The 19,211-nt window shown below is 49.9% G+C and overlaps 1 long non-coding RNA gene across 1 annotated transcript; it reads right to left on the bottom strand.

Moving 5' to 3' along the window:
* Nucleotides 1–2,250: 2,250 nt before the first annotated feature.
* On the bottom strand, nucleotides 2,251–2,650 carry LOC148220978 (uncharacterized). Its single transcript, XR_015808708.1, has 2 exons — nucleotides 2,519–2,650; nucleotides 2,251–2,437 (listed from the first exon to the last, which is right to left on the bottom strand). It is a non-coding gene; the product is annotated as an uncharacterized LOC148220978 (long non-coding RNA).
* Nucleotides 2,651–19,211: the final 16,561 nt, after the last annotated feature.

Raw genomic sequence — 19,211 nt, 5'->3', positions numbered from 1 at the left:
ATGGAGAGGCCTGGCAGATTGACTACATCACACTGCCTCAAACCCGCCAGGGCAAGCGCTATGTACTGACCATGGTGGAAGCCACCACTGGATGGTTGGAGACCTATCCTGTGCCTCATGCCACTGCTCGGAACACCATCCTGGGCCTTGAAAAGCAGGTCCTTTGGAGGCATGGTACCCCTGAGAGAATTGAGTCAGACAATGGGACTCATTTCAAGAACAGCCTTATCAACACCTGGGCTAGAGAACACAGCATTGAGTGGGTGTACCATATGCCCTGCCATGCACCAGCTGCAGGGACAGTGGAAAGGTACAATGGACTGTTAAAAACCACCTTGAGAGCATTGGGTGGGGGATCTTTCAAAACTGGGAGCAGCATTTAGCAAAGGCCACTTGGTTAGTTAACACCCGAGGTTCCACCAACCGAGCAGGCCCTGCCCAGTCTGAGTCCCTGAATATAGTAGATGGAGACAAAGTCCCAGTGGCACATGTCAGAGGTTTGTTAGGGAAGGCAGTTTGGATCAGTTCTGCCTAGAATACAGACAAACCCATTCATGGGATTGTCTTTGTTCAAGGACCAGGTTGTACATGGTGGATAATGCAGAGAAATGGAAGAACACGATGTGTGCCTCAGGGAGATCTGATTGTGGGGTGAGGTAGCATGAGAAAGAAGGAGATGTGTAAGTGTTGAAGGTCTGAGAAAGTGAGATAGAAGGAAATGCGTAAGTGTCGAAGGTTTGAGCAAGTGAGATGGAAGAAAATGTGTTTGAGTAAGTGAAAGATGGAAATTTTTACTTGCTGAAGTTTTTACATCCTGTTTATTATGTTCACGATATGGAGATAAGGGCTGGAATGTCCTAGGGTGATGTTATGGTGTTTGTATCTCCAGTCGTGTGTTCTGATTATGTTTGGTATTATGTCCTGTGCTTCCAGGACTGACTCTGAAAGTGAAGCTTTGTTTTGTCTCGTTATCAGCCGGCTCACCTCCCCCATGCTCTGTGTTTAGGAGAGGCTTGGCTCTGCTTGCTGTTAGCTTAGCTTTGCTCACTTCTGCCTCTTCCTTTTCTTTCCTTTGCTTTGCCCTTGCTTTTGCTCTGGTTAGTTCAGCTAGGCAGTCCAACTTTTTCCCTGGACTGTTTATCCCCCCCTCTCCCTTTCCCGGATACCATCTGAACCTGTTCTGGACGGGGACCTGGGAAACACCAAGAAACACCGGCAGTCTGCATTCTGTCACCTGCAGCAGCCATTCCCCAGCGCCAGAGACTGAGAACTGGGCGACCACTCACAGGAGAGACTCTCTGAGTTTGTCATCCCTTCAGAACGGTGAAAGTTTCATTGTCAGCTGGTGTTGTTTTTTGTGCTGGGGGGTGTTTCGCTTGTTAAAAAAATAGGTTTTTTTCCACTCCTCTCTCAGGAAATTCTTCCCGAACCCGGTGGTGGGTGGAGGAGTCATGGGGTTTGCTGTCTGGGGGCTCCTTCTGGAGGCTTTTCCCCAAATTTGCCCTAAACCAGGACAGAATCACAATTCCAGCTCAAGGCTTCAGGTCACAATTCTAGTCTGAGGTCACAATTCCAGTTTTTAATCACAATTGCAGCTCAATCCTGCAGGTCACAATTCCAGTTTGGAATCACAATTGCAGCTCAATTCTGGAGGACAAATTTCCAGTCTTATGTCACAATTCCAGTTTGGTGTTAGATTTTCATCTCCGGACTCAGGGTCACAACTCAGGGCTCAGGGACAAAAATCCAATTTAAGTTTCAGGGTCAGAGCCACAGTTTGGGGTTAGATCTCCGATTTGGGGTCACAATTTCAGCTAAAGGCTCAGGGTCAGAACTCAGGCCTTGGGATCATAATTCCAGCTTCCAGTTGGACTGGTGCCAGTTTTATGTGGGCCAGGGCTGCAGGGATGCTCGAGGGGTCTCCATCCCTCTGGGCCTGGGAAATGCTTGTAGGGCCAGGGGGTCTCTGTCCCTTTCCCTTGGGGTGAGTGCCCCGAGCATCCCAAGGCATGACACAGCCACAGACCCCCCCCAGCCCCACTCATTGCCTGCCAGGAGAGGACTGAAGAGCCCCAGGAGTGCCCAGGGAGGAGGAGGAGGATGGACACAAGCCCGGGCCATCCGTGCTCCCCGGCCGGCCGAGGGCCGGGGGTCTCCATCCTCCTGTGCCAGGGGGCAGGCGGGGGCTTTGTGGTTGGTTTGGGTGGCGAGGGAGTCGTTGGGAAAGCAAAGATCAGGCACAGCACTGGATGTGATTGTTGCCCATTTTATTTTGTCCTTACCTTTGGCAGGCCGGGGCGCCTGCTCATTGTGGGGGAGCCCCGGGGGGCGCTGGGGGCGGTGTCTCCGCCGTCCTGGCCCCGGGGATGCTCTGGGGGTGCCCGCCGTCCTCAGCCCTTGGCAGGAGCGGGGTGTGTCCGTCGTGTCCATGCCCATCCTGCGTGGGGATGGGAGGAGGGTGAGGCCATGTCCACCCCCTTGCCATTGCGGGGAGGGGCCGGGTGGTGTCTGTGCTCACCTGGGTGATGGCTGGGGTGGTCTCCGTGGAGCGGAGCAGTCTCTGGTGGGGTCTCCGCGCCCGTCGTTGCCGCTCCTCCGCTATGGGGGCGGGATCGTCTCCATCCTGGTCCTGTGTGGGGATGAGAGGTCAGGGGGTGACCCGGGTGGTCCCCGTCCACCTGAGCTTTGGCAGGCCGGGGACCGGGTGGTGTCTGTGCTCACCTTGGTGATGGGTGGGGTTGTCTCCGTGGAGTGGAGCCATCGGTGGGGTCTCCGCGCCCATCGTTGCCCGGTAGACGATGCCGATCTCCCCCCGCCCCGTGGGTGTCCTCCCGGTGCGCTCCTCGGGGCCCCTCGCCGGGGTCTCCTCCTCCTCCTCCTGCCGCCGCTGCTCCCGATCGCGAACTGATCCAAAGGGGCCCACCGGCCCTCTTTATATACCCAGAAGAAGCCCCACCCGCCTTGGCGATAGCCAATGGGAGTCGAGAACCAGGGTTGTGGGCGGAGCAAGCAGCGTTCCACATTGTGAGGACACAGAGAGGAGGCGTGGCCAGGCCGTGACCGAGCGATCTGATTGGTCGGGAGGAGGGTTGCAAAAGGGGCGTGGCTCGGGCCTGGGGTGTGGGCGGCAGGTGTGAGGGCGGCGTGGGGGAGGGGCCGGGGTCACGCCGCCATTTTGGGAGCAGCTCCGGACGCTCCCAGTCCCTCCCCAGCTCTCCTGGGGCCTCTTCAGGCCCTGCAAGGGGCTCGGAGCTCTCCCTGGATGCTTCCCTTCCCCAGGTTGTGATAAATGTGATTCGTGCTAATTAAATTGTAACTATATTAACAAAATTGTATTTAGATCAATAAAAGACAATTGTTACCAAGTGAAAGTGGGGGAGATGGGTGATACAGGATAAAAGACATCTCCCAGATGTTGTGGAGTCGAAGAAGGAGGTTAGAAGAAAGTCAGATAAGAATAGTAGAAGGACGGAGGTCTGATAAGCGGCATCTAGAAATACAGCTTCAACCTTGAAGCTGTCAAAAATGGAATGATTCCAAGCATGGGACTTAATTAAAGTCATGTTATGGAAAACATCTGCTCAGTCACACAGGGCGCCTGCGCTACCTGCAGGTCACACCTCGGTCACTGATGGTGATGATGAGCCTTCACTGGAAATAAGACCCTCAAAAGGATGAGAGACCCCCTAACCCATTAATAGAGCATGCACTGTGCAGTATAGTTACGTAGATTTTAGGAATAGAAACTAGGAGGAGCTTCCTAGAAACTTTTGTAGCCTATAGTATATAAGTGGGATTGTTAGCCCGGATGCTTTGGTACGAGAGGAAGGGCAGGCCCCTCCCCGTACCCCCGGTCGGTTTTGCTTATGCTTTATACGAACCTCAATTATACTAAAACACTTACTCTCAAATTTTATCCATCCCAAATTATACAATTGTAATACTTTACTTGGATGGTATTTAGTTTCAATAATTTTTGTAATCATCTTTAATACTTCTGATTGTATTCATTTATAATTGTTACTATTAAAACTTGTTGTTACTTTTAATCTTTGTTGTTTGTTTAATTGGAAAAATAGAAAACCATCCATAACAACAACAAGAACCCAAAAATTATAGATTACAACGAGAACCCACAGTATAAGAAGAGGCTGCAAACCGAGGTTGGGTGGAGCGTGGAGTGGGCGGTGACCCCTCACGTTCCCCAGGGCGCTGCTTGCTCTGTCTATATCAAATAAAGCAATCTAAATTTTGCTGAATATGGAGACTTTTGTCTCTCATTTATAACAACCTGGGGAAGGGAAGCATCCAGGGAGAGCTCCGAGCCCCTTGCAGGGCCTGAAGAGGCCCCAGGAGAGCTGGGGAGGGACTGGGAGCGTCCGGAGCTGCTCCCAAAATGGCGGCGTGACCCCGGCCCCTCCCCCACGCCGCCCTCACACCTGCCGCCCACACCCCAGGCCCGAGCCACGCCCCTTTTGGAACCCTCCTCCCGACCAATCAGATCGCTCGCTCATGGCCTGGCCACGCCTCCTCTCTGTGTCCTCACAATGTGGAATGCTGCTTGCTCCGCCCACAACCTTGGTTCTCGACTCCCATTGGCTGTCGCCAAGGTGGGTGGGGCTTGTTCTGGGTATATAAAGAGGGGCGGTGGGCCCCTTTGGATCAGTTCGGGATCGGGAGCAGCGGCGGCAGGAGGAGGAGGAGGAGACCCTGGCGAGGGGCCCCGAGGAGCGCACCGGGAGGACACCCACGGGGCGGGGGGAGATCGTCATCGTCTACCGGGCAACGATGGGCGCGGAGACCCCACCGATGGCTCCGCTCCACGGACACCACCCCACCCATCACCAAGGTGAGCACAGACACCACCCGGCCCCTCCCAGCAACGGGACGGGCGCGGTGATGTCCTGACCTCTCTTCCCATCTGCACACAGGATGAGGATGGACAGGACGGAGACAGCCCGGTACTCCCCTTGGATTGAGGAGGGCAGACAGCGGAGCGAGCATCCGCCCTGGGGCCACGATGAGGGACACCGGAGTGAGGGCCCCGGACACGGCCCGGAGCGTCCCCCGCGTGGAGTGCGGATGGCGAACACCGGGGCGAGGACGACGGAGAACGACGGAGACGCCGCGCCCCCGCTTCCCCCCGGTTCCTCCCCTGGGTAAGGCGGACGGACACCGGCCGGAGCTTCCCCGCAGGGCGAGGACGACGGAGACACCGCCCCCAGAATCCCCCCGTGATCCCCCGGAACGAGGAGGCGCCCCGGGCTGCCAAAGCTGAGGTGGACGGGGACCACCCGGGTCACCCCCTGACCTCTCATCCCCACACAGGACCAGGACGGAGACGATCCCGCCCCCATAGCGGAGGAGCGGCAACGACGGGCGCGGAGACCCCACCAGAGACTGCTCCGCTCCACGGAGACCACCCCAGCCATCACCCAGGTGAGCACAGACACCACCCGGCCCCTCCCCGCAATGTCAAGGGGGTTGGCATGGCCTCACCCCCCTCCCGTCCCCACGCAGGATGGGCATGGACACGACGGACACACCCCGCTCCTGCCAAGGGCTGAGGACGGCGGGCACCCCCAGAGCATCCCCGGGGCCATGACGGCGTTGACACCGCCCCCAGCGCCCCCCGGGGCTCCCCCACAATGAGCAGGCGCCCCGGCCTGCCAAAGGTAAGGACAAAATAAAATGGGCAACAATCACATCCAGTGCTGTGCCTGATCTTTGCTTTCCCAACGACTCCCTCGCCACCCAAACCAACCACAAAGCCCCCGCCTGCCCCCTGCCACAGGAGGATGGAGACCCCCGGCCCTCAGCCGGCCGGGGAGCACGGATGGCCCGGCCTTGTGTCCATCCTCCTCCTCCTCCCTGGGCACTCCTGGGGCTCTTCAGTCCTCTCCTGGCAGGCAATGAGCAGGGCTGGGGGGGTCTGTGGCTGTGTCATGCCTGGGGATGCTCGGGGCGCTCACCCCAAGGGAGAGGGACAGAGACCCCCTGGCCCTACAAGCATTTCCCAGGCCCAGAGGGATGGAGACCCCTCGAGCATCCCTGTGGCCCTGGCCCACATAGAACTGGCACCAGTCAAACTGGAAAGTGAAATTATGATCCCAAGGCCTGAGTTCTGACCCCCAGCCTTGAGCTGAAATTGTGACCCCAAATGGGAGATCTAACCCCAAACTGTGGCTCTGACCCTGACACTTCAATTGGATTTTTGTCCCTGAGCCCTGAGTTGTGACGCTGAGTCCAGAGATGAAAATCTAACACCAAACTGGAATTGTGACCTAAGACTGGAAATGTGTCCTCCAGAATTGAGCTGCAATTATGATTCCAAACTGGAATTGTGACCTGAAGCCTTGAGCTGGAATTGTGATTCTGTCCTGGTTTAGGGCAAATTTGGGGAAAAACCTCCAGAAGGAGCCCCCAGACAGCAAACCCCATGACTCCTCCCCCCACCACCGGGTTCGGGAAGAATTTCCTGAGAGAGGAGTGGAAAAAACCTGTTTATTTCACAAGCGAAACACTCCCCAGCACAGAAAAAACAACACCAGCTGACAAAAAAACTTTTTCACCGTTCTGAAGGGATGACAAACTCAGAGAGTCTCTCCTGTGAGTGGTCGCTCAGTTCTCAGTCTCTGGCACTGGGGAATGGCTGCTGCAGGTGACAGAATGCAGACTGCTGGTGTTTCTTGGTGTTTCCCAGGTCCCCGTCCAGAACAGGTTCAGATGGTATCCGGGAAAGGGAGAGGGGGGGAAAAACAGTCCAGGGAAAAATTTGGAATGCCTAGCTGAACTAACCAAAGAGCATAAGCAAGGGCAAAGCAAAGGAAAGAAAAGGAAGAGGCAGAAGTGAGCAAAGCTAAGCTAACAGCAAGCAGAGCCAAGCCTCTCCTAAACACAGAGCATGGGGGAGGTGAGCCGGCTGATAACGAGACAAAACAAAGCTTCACTTTCAGAGTCAGTCCTGAAAGCACAGGACATAATACCAAACATAAACAGAACACACGACTGGAGATACAAACACCATAACATCACCCTACTACACAGCTCAAGGCTGGAGGTCACAATTCCATTCTTAGGACACACATCCAGTATGGAATCACAATTGCAGTTCAAGGACTGAGACCACAATTCCAGTCTGAGGTCACAATTGCAGTTCAAAGATTGAGGTCACAATTCCAATCTGAGGTCTCAAATCCAGTCTAAAATCACAATTGCATTTCCAGGCTTGAGGTTACAATTCCATATTGGAATCACAATTGCAGTTCAATGCTTGACGTCACAATTACAGATGGAAACACAACTGCCAGTCAGGGCTTGAGGTCACAATTCCATGTTAGAATCACAATTGCAGTTCAAGGCTTGAGGTCACAAATCGAGATTGAGGTCACAATTCCAGTCTGGAATCACAATTTCAGTATAAGGCTTGAGGTCACAATTCCAGTTTGGAATCACAATTGCAGTTCAAGGCTTGAGGTCACAATTCCAGTTTGGAATCACAATTGCAGTTCAGGGCTTGAGGTCACAATTCCAGTCTGATGTCCCAATTCTAGTTGAAGGCTTGTCATCAGCATTCCAAACTGAGGTCACAATTCCAGTTTTGTATCACAGTTGTACTTCAAGGCTTGAGGTCACAATTCTAGTTCAGAATCACAACTGCAGTTCAAGGCTGGAGGTCACAATTCCAGTCTGGGATCACAAATTTAGTTTGGACTCACAATTGCAGTTCAAGTATTGAAGTCACAATTTGAGATTGAGGTCACAATTCCAGTTTGGAATCCCAATTTCAGTTCAAGGATTTAGGTCACAATTCCAGTCTGAGGTCACAATTTCATGTTGGAATCACAATTGCAGTTCAGGACTTGAGGTCACAACTCCAGTTTGAAATCACAAATGCAATTCAAGTCTTGAAATCACAATTGCAGTTTGGAACCAAAATTGAAGTTCAAGGTTTGAGGTCACAATTCGAGATTGAGGTCACAATTCCAGTTTGGAATCGCAATTGCAGTTCAGGCTGTCCGTTCACAATTCCAGTCCGAGGTCACAATTCCAGTTTGGAATCACGATTGCAGTTAAAGGATTGAGGTCACAATTTGTCACGATCCGCTATTAATGCAGAGCGGGGGTCGTGATGGTTCTTTTGATCTTATAGGTGCAAACAGGCAAAATGCAGGGGACAAAATCAGTTTATTCAACAGCAGAAAAACAGTTTATTCAACAACAGCAATGCATTTCATCAAATGCCAACAATTCAGTTACAGTAAAGGGGAGAGGTGTAGGAAAAGAAGTATAGGGAAAGGGGAAGGAAAGGAGGGGATGGGAAAATAGTTACCAACAGACGAGACGGGCGTCCTCACGGGTCATCCGATAGACGAGTCCTCGTCCCTGGGGAGATCTCAGGGGTCTTCATCAGTGGAGAGATCTCAAAGGGTCTTTTCCAGAGGGTTGCTCTTTATAGTCCTTCTCCAAAGCGAGTGGCCTCTGGCCAAAAGGTGGGGAGATTTATGGACCATTGTGTGGTGCTGCAGGAGACAGGTGAGGTCAAGCAGTCCTCAGTTGGTACAACACAACCTCTGGTTGGTGCCATGACAGCACAGTCCAGTGAACACAATACACCAGCACACAGTCACGAGCATCCACCTCGGCCTGGCCAGTAAACCATTGTTGGGAGTCAGCCTGGGTGGGGTCCTCGAGGTCTCCTTGCCACGGTCGGGAGGCAAAATCGAGGGAAACTTGGGACCGACCCTTCCACCACCCCGTGACTCACGATCGTCGTCAAGAGCGCCCCTTTGTAGAGTTGTGGTGAAGTCTTCAGTTGTGGCGTCTTCAGGACTCGTCCCCGTTGGTAGCATATCCCGGAAAACAGAGACAGGAGAGTAGGAAAAAGATAAGGGACAGGATAAGGAAAAGGAGAAAAGGGAAAACAAAACAGATTAATTATGTTCAATTTTGTTGATTGCTAACAACTTCAAACGATTTGTTCAATTCTTTAAATTTTTTCAATTTTGATTAGAAATAAATCAAAAATTTTTTTAGAGTAAGTTTTTTGATTAAACAATTCTAATTAAAAATCATATTTTATCTTATTTGAAACCTTGTGTCAATAACCCTAGGGATGTCAGCAGTAACCAATCTGGATACATCTGTCACAGATGCCAATTGTGTTAAATGTTTCGTTATTCTCCAAGTCATAATGTATAGAATTGCTGATAAAACAAAACCAATTAAAACCAAAATCAAAAGAACAATAGTGGGATGACACAATTTGTTCAGGACACCTGTAGCAGTAGGTGACCACCCAAATAGAGTATCCCACCACCTGTGTTTAGCATCTGTCTTTACCCTTTCCAAAACACGATGTATTTTTTCCACATTGTGATGAACAGCTATTAGAGTTTTCTGTCCGTTTTTCTTGATCTTCTCCAAAATTTCGATCAGATCTTGGTGGAGCAACAATTGCTTCACCAAAGGGAGGTTCATTCCAATTGGAGTTGGCAATAGATGGTGGATCAGTGTGTAATTTGACTGCAAAAGATGGTGAGAAGTAACTGGGGCTACATAGGAAAAATCACATCCTGAAATCCTAGTAAAGTTGCAGACACAAAAGTTTGAATGATTTTTAGTATTCACTACCAAATTTTCTATAAAAACACTATCACAAGCAGTTCTAAAGCATGCACATCCATTGCCTATATATACTAATACAGTTTCAGGAATCTCATTTGGATGGATTTCAAAGTTACAAACATTCTGTTCTGTGTCCAAGCAGATATCTTGAGCTCTGATTGCATTACTTTCACAGATAAACCCTTGTTGTTCCAGAACGATGCAAGTTTCCAAATGGACAGTTTGCCACCTCCCACCAATTTGACAGGCCCATTCCCTATGCTCGAAAGAATAGAGAATAGCTCCATCATGGTTCAACCCTAATGCAATGATGGGGAATATTGAATGCACTGAAGCATTACAAATTGTCAGTACAAAGGCTGTGGCAGTGTTTGTGCTGGGATCATAGGTAAAATTTACTAAGTTCCACCAGGACTGGAATTCTTTTTCAAAATCAGTGGCACTGTCCCAGACTATTTTTCGAATTTCAGTGGGAAAAGTGCCTTCCTCACCTTCTCTTACAATTAAAGCAGCAACCGACTGCATCCACAACTGGGCCTGGATACAACTGAGAGCCAAAGAGATGTTATTTTGAGTAGCACCAAGTGCATAGATTATCAATTTGTGGTCATTTACGTTTACCTTTTCCCAACTTGGTAATATGTTTGATAACAACCATTGTTGGGTCCCCAAAGCTGTTAAGGCTGTTTGCAGGGCCGTTGTAATTTGGTTACATCTCCAGCTGTGGTAGCCAATTTATTCATTAGTACTTCCAAATCGATGCTATTCAAAATTCCCAATCCTGTTCCCACAACACCGGTTATGTCTCTTGCCATAGGGCTCAGCACAACCGGTGGTTGGGTATCCAGTGTGTAGCGTGGACTGGAATTCTGTTAACTTCCCAATCATTTTGCTGCTGAAAAGGAAGCCACTCTGTACCTCCTTTAAACACAGCATAGGAGTCAGTGTAGAGGAAAACAAGAGAGCTATTCTGTATCTCAAGTCGGAAAACACTCCAAACAACTGTCAGCTCACCGACCTGAGAGCTGCCTTCTCCCTCAGTAATAATTTGTTCACCAGCAGAAGTGGGGAGGGCTACTGCCCTGTATTTCCCCACCTTTCCCTCTCGTTTGGCAAAAGCATCAGTGAACCAAGAATTTGCTGATTGTTCCAGGGAGAAAGGAGTGGCTACTTTAATTACCAAGGCAGGTTTGTCATGGCTATTAGCCAAACTCTTAGTTTCTGGTATTGCCAGATTTTTTACAGCTCTTTCTATCACTGAGAAGATGTTACAGTAATGTTTGATCTGGGCATACCACTTCCCAACTGAGGATCTTTGGGCCTCCCCGTCAGGGGGAGGGGTCTCAATAGTGACTGTGATGTGTTTTCTCCAGAACACTAATAATTCTAGAGCCTGTTGGATCTCTTTCCTGGATTCAGGCAATTTAATTTGATCCAGAGAGGTTAGAGTATCAGCTGGAATACATGTCATACTTCCTTTCCACCAAATTCCCAAAAGCTTCACCTCCTGAGAAGGTTTTTGAATTTTCTCTGAGGAAATTTGCAAATCAGGGTTTTCCAAATGAGAGATTATTTTTTTGTTGGGTATCCCCCACTACTTTTATTTCATCCTCTCCCACCAGAATATCATCAATGTATTGATAGACAGCTGTATTGTCAGGTTTGGGTATCTTTTCTAATTCCTGGGCTAAAGTGTGATGGGCCGAAGTGGGGGAATGTTCAGACCCTTGGGAAAGCCCAGTGCAGGTGAACTGCTTTGGCTCAACTCCCAGAGCCTGTGCAGGAGATTGATTTGGTGCATTGTTCAGAACTTGTGGAGAAGTTTGCTCTGGTACACTGCCCAGAACCTGTGGAGAAGGTTGCTCGGGGGGTGCATCACTGATATAATCATATTCTATTTTAATCACAGGTTTCAAGTTGGGGCAGCAGTGTTCCCCACAATTTTTCATCAAAATTAGGTCTTTTTGACAGTGTATTGGATTAATGTGAATAGCTTCCTTCTCCTGTGTTTCTTTTGGTGTTGCACCCTGCGTTGAATTTTTGTCCCATTCTTCACTTAAGGCAGCTTTTAACAAATTATTTTCATCTAGCAACAAATGGTTCTCATTCCTTTCTTGATCTAATTGTTTTTGCAAAAATTGAACAAGATTTTGTAGAGAGTCTATAATTGTTCTTTCCTCATTTCTGCGCTCAGAGTGAGTTTCTATAGCTGCTGTAAGACAAGCTCCTAAAACTGAGCAGAGCATGGTTTTATTTTTGCCCAGTTTGAACTTTGACTCATGTTGCAAAGAATATATTCTATCAATCACATTCTCCAGATTAAACCAATTATTGTTCGCCCATTCCTCCCCACCTTGGGACGGTCTGGCGCTATACTTAGCTAATAGAGCATAGAATGCAGCTTTATCTGTTACAGTGGAATTCTCAGTCATTTTGTGAAGGGATAAGTAAAAACCACAACAGGGAGGTCTATTACTTAAGTTACCACACACAACGAAACAGCTTCCGCTGTGTGCCCCCCTTCGCTTCCCTGTGTGGGTGAAGAGACCAAACTACTTGGGAGGCACTCCTTAGTTACAAAACACCAGGATGTCTCTTCACTGCACCAAGTAGTCAAACATCATAAACAACATAAACAACAACAACAGTGCCCTGCCTTTTGCACCAGTAGATCTTTCGTGAAATTCTGACGACAGAGCCCTCAAGGCAAGTCTGGGGATGCTCCACACCAAGGTATCTGCAGTCTGCGGGAAATGAGAAAAACCACCCTTGCTTTCTAGACAGGCTCACACTTTCAAGGTGGCCAGCTAGGTGTGGCTGGAGTAAGACTTCCTTCCCCTGATACAGACTACAGACAACCTTGCATTCCTTCTGTCTGCCAGAAAATCCTGTCCGTGACGCCAGTTTAATGTCACGATCCGCTATTAATGCAGAGCGGGGGTCGTGATGGTTCTTTTGATCTTATAGGTGCAAACAGGCAAAATGCAGGGGACAAAATCAGTTTATTCAACAGCAGAAAATCAGTTTATTCAACAACAGCAATGCATTTCATCAAATGCCAACAATTCAGTTATGGTAAAGGGGAGAGGTGTAGGATAGGGAAAGGGGAAGGAAAGGAAGGGATGGGAAAATAGTTACCAACAGCCGAGACGGGCGTCCTCACGGGTCATCCGATAGACAAGTCTTTGTCCGTGGGGAGATCTCAGGGGTCTTCATCAGTGGAGAGATCTTAAAAGGTCTTTTCCAGAGGGTCGCTCTTTATAGTCCTTCTCCAAAGCGAGTGGCCTCTGGCCAAGAGGTGGGGAGATTTATGGACCATTGTGTGGTGCTGCAGGAGACAGGTGAGGTCAAGCAGTCCTCAGTTGGTACAACACAACCTCTGGTTGGTGCCATGACAGCACAGTCCAGTGAACACAATACACCAGCACACAGTCACGAGCATCCACCTGGCCCGGCCAGTAAACCATTGTTGGGAGTCAGCCTGGGTGGGGGTCCTCGAGGTCTCCTTGCCACGGTCGGGAGGCAAAAACGAGGGGAAATTCGGACCAACCCTTACACAATTGCAGTTTGGAATCACAATTGCAGTTCAAGGATTGAGGTCACAATTCGAGATTGAGGTCATAATTCCAGTTTAGAATAACAATAGCAGTTCAAGGTTTGAGGTCACAATTCCAATCTGTGGACCCAAATCCAGTTTGGAATCCCAATGCTGTTCAAGGCTTGAGTTCATAATTCCAGCTTGGAATCACGAGTGCACTTCAGGGATTGAGATCAGAATATGAGGCTGAGGAGAGAATTCACATTTGGAATCATAATTGCAGTTCATGGCCTGAGGTCACAATTCCAGTCTGAGGTCACAATTCCAGTTCAGAATCACAATTGCAGCTCAATGCTTGAGGTCAGAACTCCAGTCTGAGGTCACAATTCCATTTGAGATCACAATTCCATTTTGGAATCACAGTTCCAGTTCTGAGTCACAGTTGGAGTTCAAGGTCTGAGGTCACATTTTCGGTCTGAGGTCACATTTTCGGTCTGATGTCACAATTCCAGTCCGGAATCATAATTCTAGTTTGGGATCACAATTCCATTTGAAATCAGAACTCCAGTTCGGAATCACAATTCCAGTTTGAGGTCACGATTCCAGTTTGGAATCACAATTGCATTCAAGGCCTGAGGTCACAATTCCAGTCTGGGGGTCACAATTCCGGTTTGGAATCCCAATTGTATTTCAGAATCACAATTCCAGTTCTGACTCACAATTCCAGTCTGAGGTCATACTTGCAGCTCAAGCCTTGAAGTCACAAGTCCAGTTTGAGGTCACTATTCCAGTTTGGAATCACAATTGCAGCTCAAGGCTGGAGGTCACAATTGGTAGCTGTGGAAAAGGGTTTTAACCCTTTAAGTGCAGCAGAAATAAGATGCACAGCTACATGGTCATCTTTCTTGACAGGAAAAAAGTGCCAAGTTTATTCAGATACACACTTGGTTTCATAGCATGACTCGCAGTTCCAAGAGTAGAGAAAAGGTGATTGGTTCAGGGAGAAGACACCCCATTCCCAGGGCCTGCTCACACTCCACAACAGGTGTTCTATCTTGTTACTAATTCTTTTTTATTTTGACCAGATTATGACCCTGGGAGTAATTCTCCCTAGTCTTGAGCTGGACCAGCTTATCGGCAGGGAACAGAGCTGAGAAGCCCCAGCCTGGAATATTTTTCAGGCTGTAGTTTTCTAACATTCTCAATATGTGTCCTGCAACAATTCCAGTCTGAGGTCACAATTCCAGCCTAAGGCTCAGGGTCATAATTCCACTTTGAGTTCTCTGTCCTAGCTCAGGACTCAGGGGCACAATTTTGGTTCAGAGACAAAATTGCAATTTAAGACTCAGAACTTCAGTTTAGGGTCAGAGCTCCAGTTCTGGGTCACACTTGCAGCTCAAGCCTGGACATCACAAGTCCAGCTTGGAATCAGAATTTCATCTCAGGATTCAGGGACATATCTCAGGGCTCAGGGACAAAAATCCAATTTAAGTTTCAGGGTCAGAGCTGCAGTTCGGGGTTACAGCTCCCATTTGGGGTCACAATTTCAGCTCAATGCTGAGGGTCAGAACTCAGGCCTTGGGATCATAATTCCAGCTTCCAGTTGGACTGGTGCCAGTTTTATGTGGGCCAGGGCCATAGGGATGCTCGAGGGGTCTCCATCCGTCTGGGCCTGGGAAATGCTCGTAGGGCCAGGGGGTCTCTGTCCCTCTCCCTTGGGGTGAGCGCCCCGAGCATCCCCAGGCATGACACAGCCACAGACCCCCCCAGCCCCACTCACTGCCTGCCAGGAGAGGACTGAAGAGCCCCAGGAGTGCCCAGGGAGGAGGAGGAGGATGGACACAAGGCCGGGCCATCCGTGCTCCCCGGCCGGCCGAGGGCCGGGGGTCTCCATCCTCCTGTGGCAGGGGGCAGGCGGGGGCTTTGTGGTTGGTTTGGGTGGCGAGGGAGTCGTTGGGAAAGCAAAGATCAGGCACAGCACTGGATGTGATTGTTGCCCATTTTATTTTGTCCTTACCTTTGGCAGGCCGGGGCGCCTGCTCATTGTGGGGGAGCCCCGGGGGGCGCTGGGGGCGGTGTCTCCGCCGTCCTGGCCCCGGGGATGCTCTGGGGGTGCCCGCCGTCCTCAGCCCTTGGCAGGAGCGGGGTGTGTCCGTCGTGTCCATGCCCATCCTGCGTGGGGATGGGAGGGGGGTGAGGCCATGTCCACCCCCTTGCCATTGCGGGGAGGGGCCGGGTGGTGTCTGTGCTCACCTGGGTGATGGGTGGGGTGGTCTCCGTGGAGCGGAGCAGTCTCTGGTGGGGTCTCCGCGCCCGTCGTTGTCGCTCCTCCGCTATGGGGGCGGGATCGTCTCCATCCTGGTCCTGTGTGGGGATGAGAGGTCAGGGGGTGACCCGGGTGGTCCCCGTCCACCTCAGCTTTGGCAGCCCGGGGCGCCTCCTCGTACCGGGGGAGCTCCGTCGTCCTCGCCCCGCGGGGAAGCTCCGGCCGGTGTCCGTCCGCCTTACCCAGGGGAGGAACCGGGGGGAAGCGGGGGCGCGGCGTCTCCGTCGTTGTCCGTCGTCCTCGCCCCGGTGTTCGCCATCTGCACTCCACGCGGGGGACGCTCCGGGCCGTGTCCGGGGCCCTCACTCCGGTGTCCCTCATCGTGGCCCCAGGGTGGATGCTCGCCCCGCTGTCCGCCCTCCTCAATCCAAGGGGAGTACCGGGCTGTCTCCGTCCTGTCCATCCTCATCCTGTGTGCAGATGGGAAGAGAGGTCAGGACATCTCTGCGCCCGTCCCGTTGCTGGGAGGGGCCGGGTGGTGTTGGTGCTCGCCTTGGTGATGGGTGGGGTGGTCTCCGTGGAGCAGAGCCATCGGTGGGGTCTCCGCGCCCATCGTTGCCCGGTAGACGATGCCGATCTCCCCCCGCCCCGTGGGTGTCCTCCCGGTGCGCTCCTCGGGGCCCCTCGCCGGGGTCTCCTCCTCCTCCTCCTGCCGCCGCTGCTCCCGATCCCGAACTGATCCAAAGGGGCCCACCGGCCCTCTTTATATACCCAGAACAAGCCCCACCCACCTGGGCGACAGCCAATGGGAGTCGAGAACCAAGTTTGTGGGCGGATCAAGCAGCGTTCCACATTGTGAGGACACAGAGAGGAGGCGTGGCCAGACCGTGAGCGAGCGATCTGATTGGTCGGGAGGAGGGTTCCAAAAGGGGCGTGGCTCGGACCTGGGGTGTGGGTGGCAGGTGTGAGGGCGGGGTGGGGGAGGGGCCGGGGTCACGCCGCCATTTTGGGAGCAGCTCCGGACGCTCCCAGTCCCTCCCCAGCTCTCCTGGGGCCTCTTCAGGCCCTGCAAGGGGCTCGGAGCTCTCCCTGGATGCTTCCCTTCCCCAGGTTGTTATAAATGAGAGACAAAAGTCTCGATATTCAGCAAAATTTAGATTGCTTTATTTGATATAGACAGAGCAAGCAGCGCCCTGGGGAACGTGAGGGGTCACCGCCCACTCCACGCTCCACCCAACCTCGGTTTGCAGCCTCTTCTTATACTGTGGGTTCTCGTTGTAATCAATAATTTTTGGGTTCTTGTTGTCATAAGCAGTGGTGGTTGAATAAACATCCTTACACAAATTCACAAAGCCTTTGGGTGATAATCAGTCACAGATAGCCATCTGGGCCTTGTAGATAACCACCAGAGAAGTTCTGGGAGTCTGGTTTTTGGGATAGGCAGCATTGATCAGACAAAGGCAGGAAGGGCGATTGGGAAGTCTGATTTTGCAAGCTGGTAGCCGATACATCTTATTTGGAAAACATAATATATTATAATGAAATACAATGCAACATAATATAACAAGGTGATTTTAAACAGAATGATTTAATCATATAATTTCTTTTATCTAGTGTCCATGCTTCACTGCAGAGCTTAGTATTCTGCTTTATGCAAACCCCAATGCTTTTGTGATTAACACGAATCTTTTATCAATTATCACAATTTCCCCACTTCTCTTTTATTAATCTATTGATTCATGTTCTGGCTTTAAATTTTGTCAGTACCTCTTGTACTCGATTTAATTCATTTACTGCCATTAATTCTGTTGCCTTCTCAGGGTCTATTGGTATTGTAGCAACTTGCATTCCTTGAACCACTGATTGGATTTGTCAAATGAAGCATGGAACAAGACAAGGGATGAACAATAGTCCTAATAATGCACATGTTAACATAAACCCTAATTTCTTCCGCCGAGTTCTCCCTCAACAGGTTATTCCACCAATTATCATTAAGTCTAGAGTTCCAGGTTTGTACAGGTACATGGGCTATTTGTTTTATTTCTTCTGCAATTTTATTAATTACTTCACCATTATCATCAATTTCTAAGCAGCATTCAGAATTATTAAACTTTCCACACACTCCCCCTTCTTCAGCTAACAGATAGTCCAGAGCCAGTTGGTTTTGATATACTGCTGCTCTAGTTTGGGTAAGTTGTTTAGCCATCAATTCCATTGCTCGGGCTGTCCTGTTGGAAGTGATTTCTACTACGGCTTGTAGCCTGATAATTCTATTTAGCATATAAATTGGAGTGCGATAGCCCCAGCTCCCATCTTGAGCCCAGGTAGCTGGTCCATAATATTCAATAATTCCTTCTGGGGGCCATTCATCATCCTTCCAGATTTGTGTTCCCCCTATGTGGGTGCTCCTTTGATTTCGATACAAAGTTTCATACAAGGGAACTCCTAACACTCTATTACCCTTTTCCTTTGGTAATGTAAAAAACGCAGGCTGGATAATCCCTAGAGTGCATGTCCCTCTCCATCTCTTTGGCAGGGTATTATAAGCTCTTTTCTCAGAGATCCAAAATATTTCATCTGGGGCTTTCTAGCTTAGTTTAACTGATTCAGGTTGTTGCCAATAGGTCCTTACACTTTTTACTTCTTCATAAGGGTTGGCTCTATTTTTATTGTACCAGCATAGTCCTGTAAAATTGTTCTTTATACAATTACCTTTACTTAACTTTCCCCAATATCCTTCTGGAGCTTTGGGCCACCAAGACTGATTGCTTGCATTTGTAATCAGGACAGTCTTACAGGGGTGTGCCCCACATATTGGGTAAAGTTAGTTCCCTGACGTGTTATACATACCTCTCCTATCACTTCATGACTTAGAACCCACCCTTCAGGTCTACTGACTCCCCTCGATATTTCTGTTTGATTCCACTGTAACAACTGCTCTGGGCCCAATCCCTCCCCCCTCCATGGCCATTGTTCAGTCATTTGCATTCCTCCACAGATCCAACAGTGAGTTCAGTTCAGTTCAGTAGTGATTTCTTTCATTAATTCTACAAGTAAATTTTTCCCAAGGTGGGTAAGTCCCATTCGCTGAGTTGTTGTTTTATTTTCTCATACAAGTTAAAACTTCTCCCATGGTTTGTCCTTGTTCCTTTGAACACTTTAGTTATATTTTTTATCAATTCCTCCTTGTTGTGATCTTGCACTCCTCCCTCATCTGAATATCCCCACATACCTTCTTTTGTGAAGCAGAGGTGTGTCTTTCCTTCTGGCCAACTTTGGTATGCTGATGGAGCCCACCCTCCTTTTCCCAAATTGCTGGCTACCCAGTAACTTCTTCCCATCATAGTGCAAGTTTCTAAGTTGTGTTTATTATAGCAGGCCGAATTGATATGTGTGAAGGCAAGGGTGGATACCGTGCATCCCTGTACCCAGTTGTCTGGTGACACTTGGAACAAGCATCAGCATTATTTCCTTTTATCATCATTAGCAATAGGATGACTCCCATGACCATTTTCATCCCTCTGCCTCCCTCAAGGCCTACGGGGTTGCTGCCAGTAGCCGAGGTTTGTTTAATCTTCTCGGCAGCAGGGAATATGTCCTGGGCTCTCCCACTTTGTCTTTCTCTTTTGGTAGTGTTTCTTAATTTTGTCCCAGCTTTTAGCTTTAACATTCCAGTACGAGGTACAGCAGTAAGAGCACAGTATACACAATCCTTGCGACACTTTCTTGCCAATACCTCTGCTCTGGCTCTCTTTCCTTATTCCATTCTCAAATAACTCC

The sequence above is a fragment of the Sturnus vulgaris genome, chromosome 28 (assembly GCF_052056855.1).
Source record: "Sturnus vulgaris isolate bStuVul1 chromosome 28, bStuVul1.hap1, whole genome shotgun sequence".
In the NCBI taxonomy this organism is placed as follows: domain Eukaryota; kingdom Metazoa; phylum Chordata; class Aves; order Passeriformes; family Sturnidae; genus Sturnus; species Sturnus vulgaris.
This window is presented reverse-complemented; position numbering and strand designations above follow the sequence as displayed.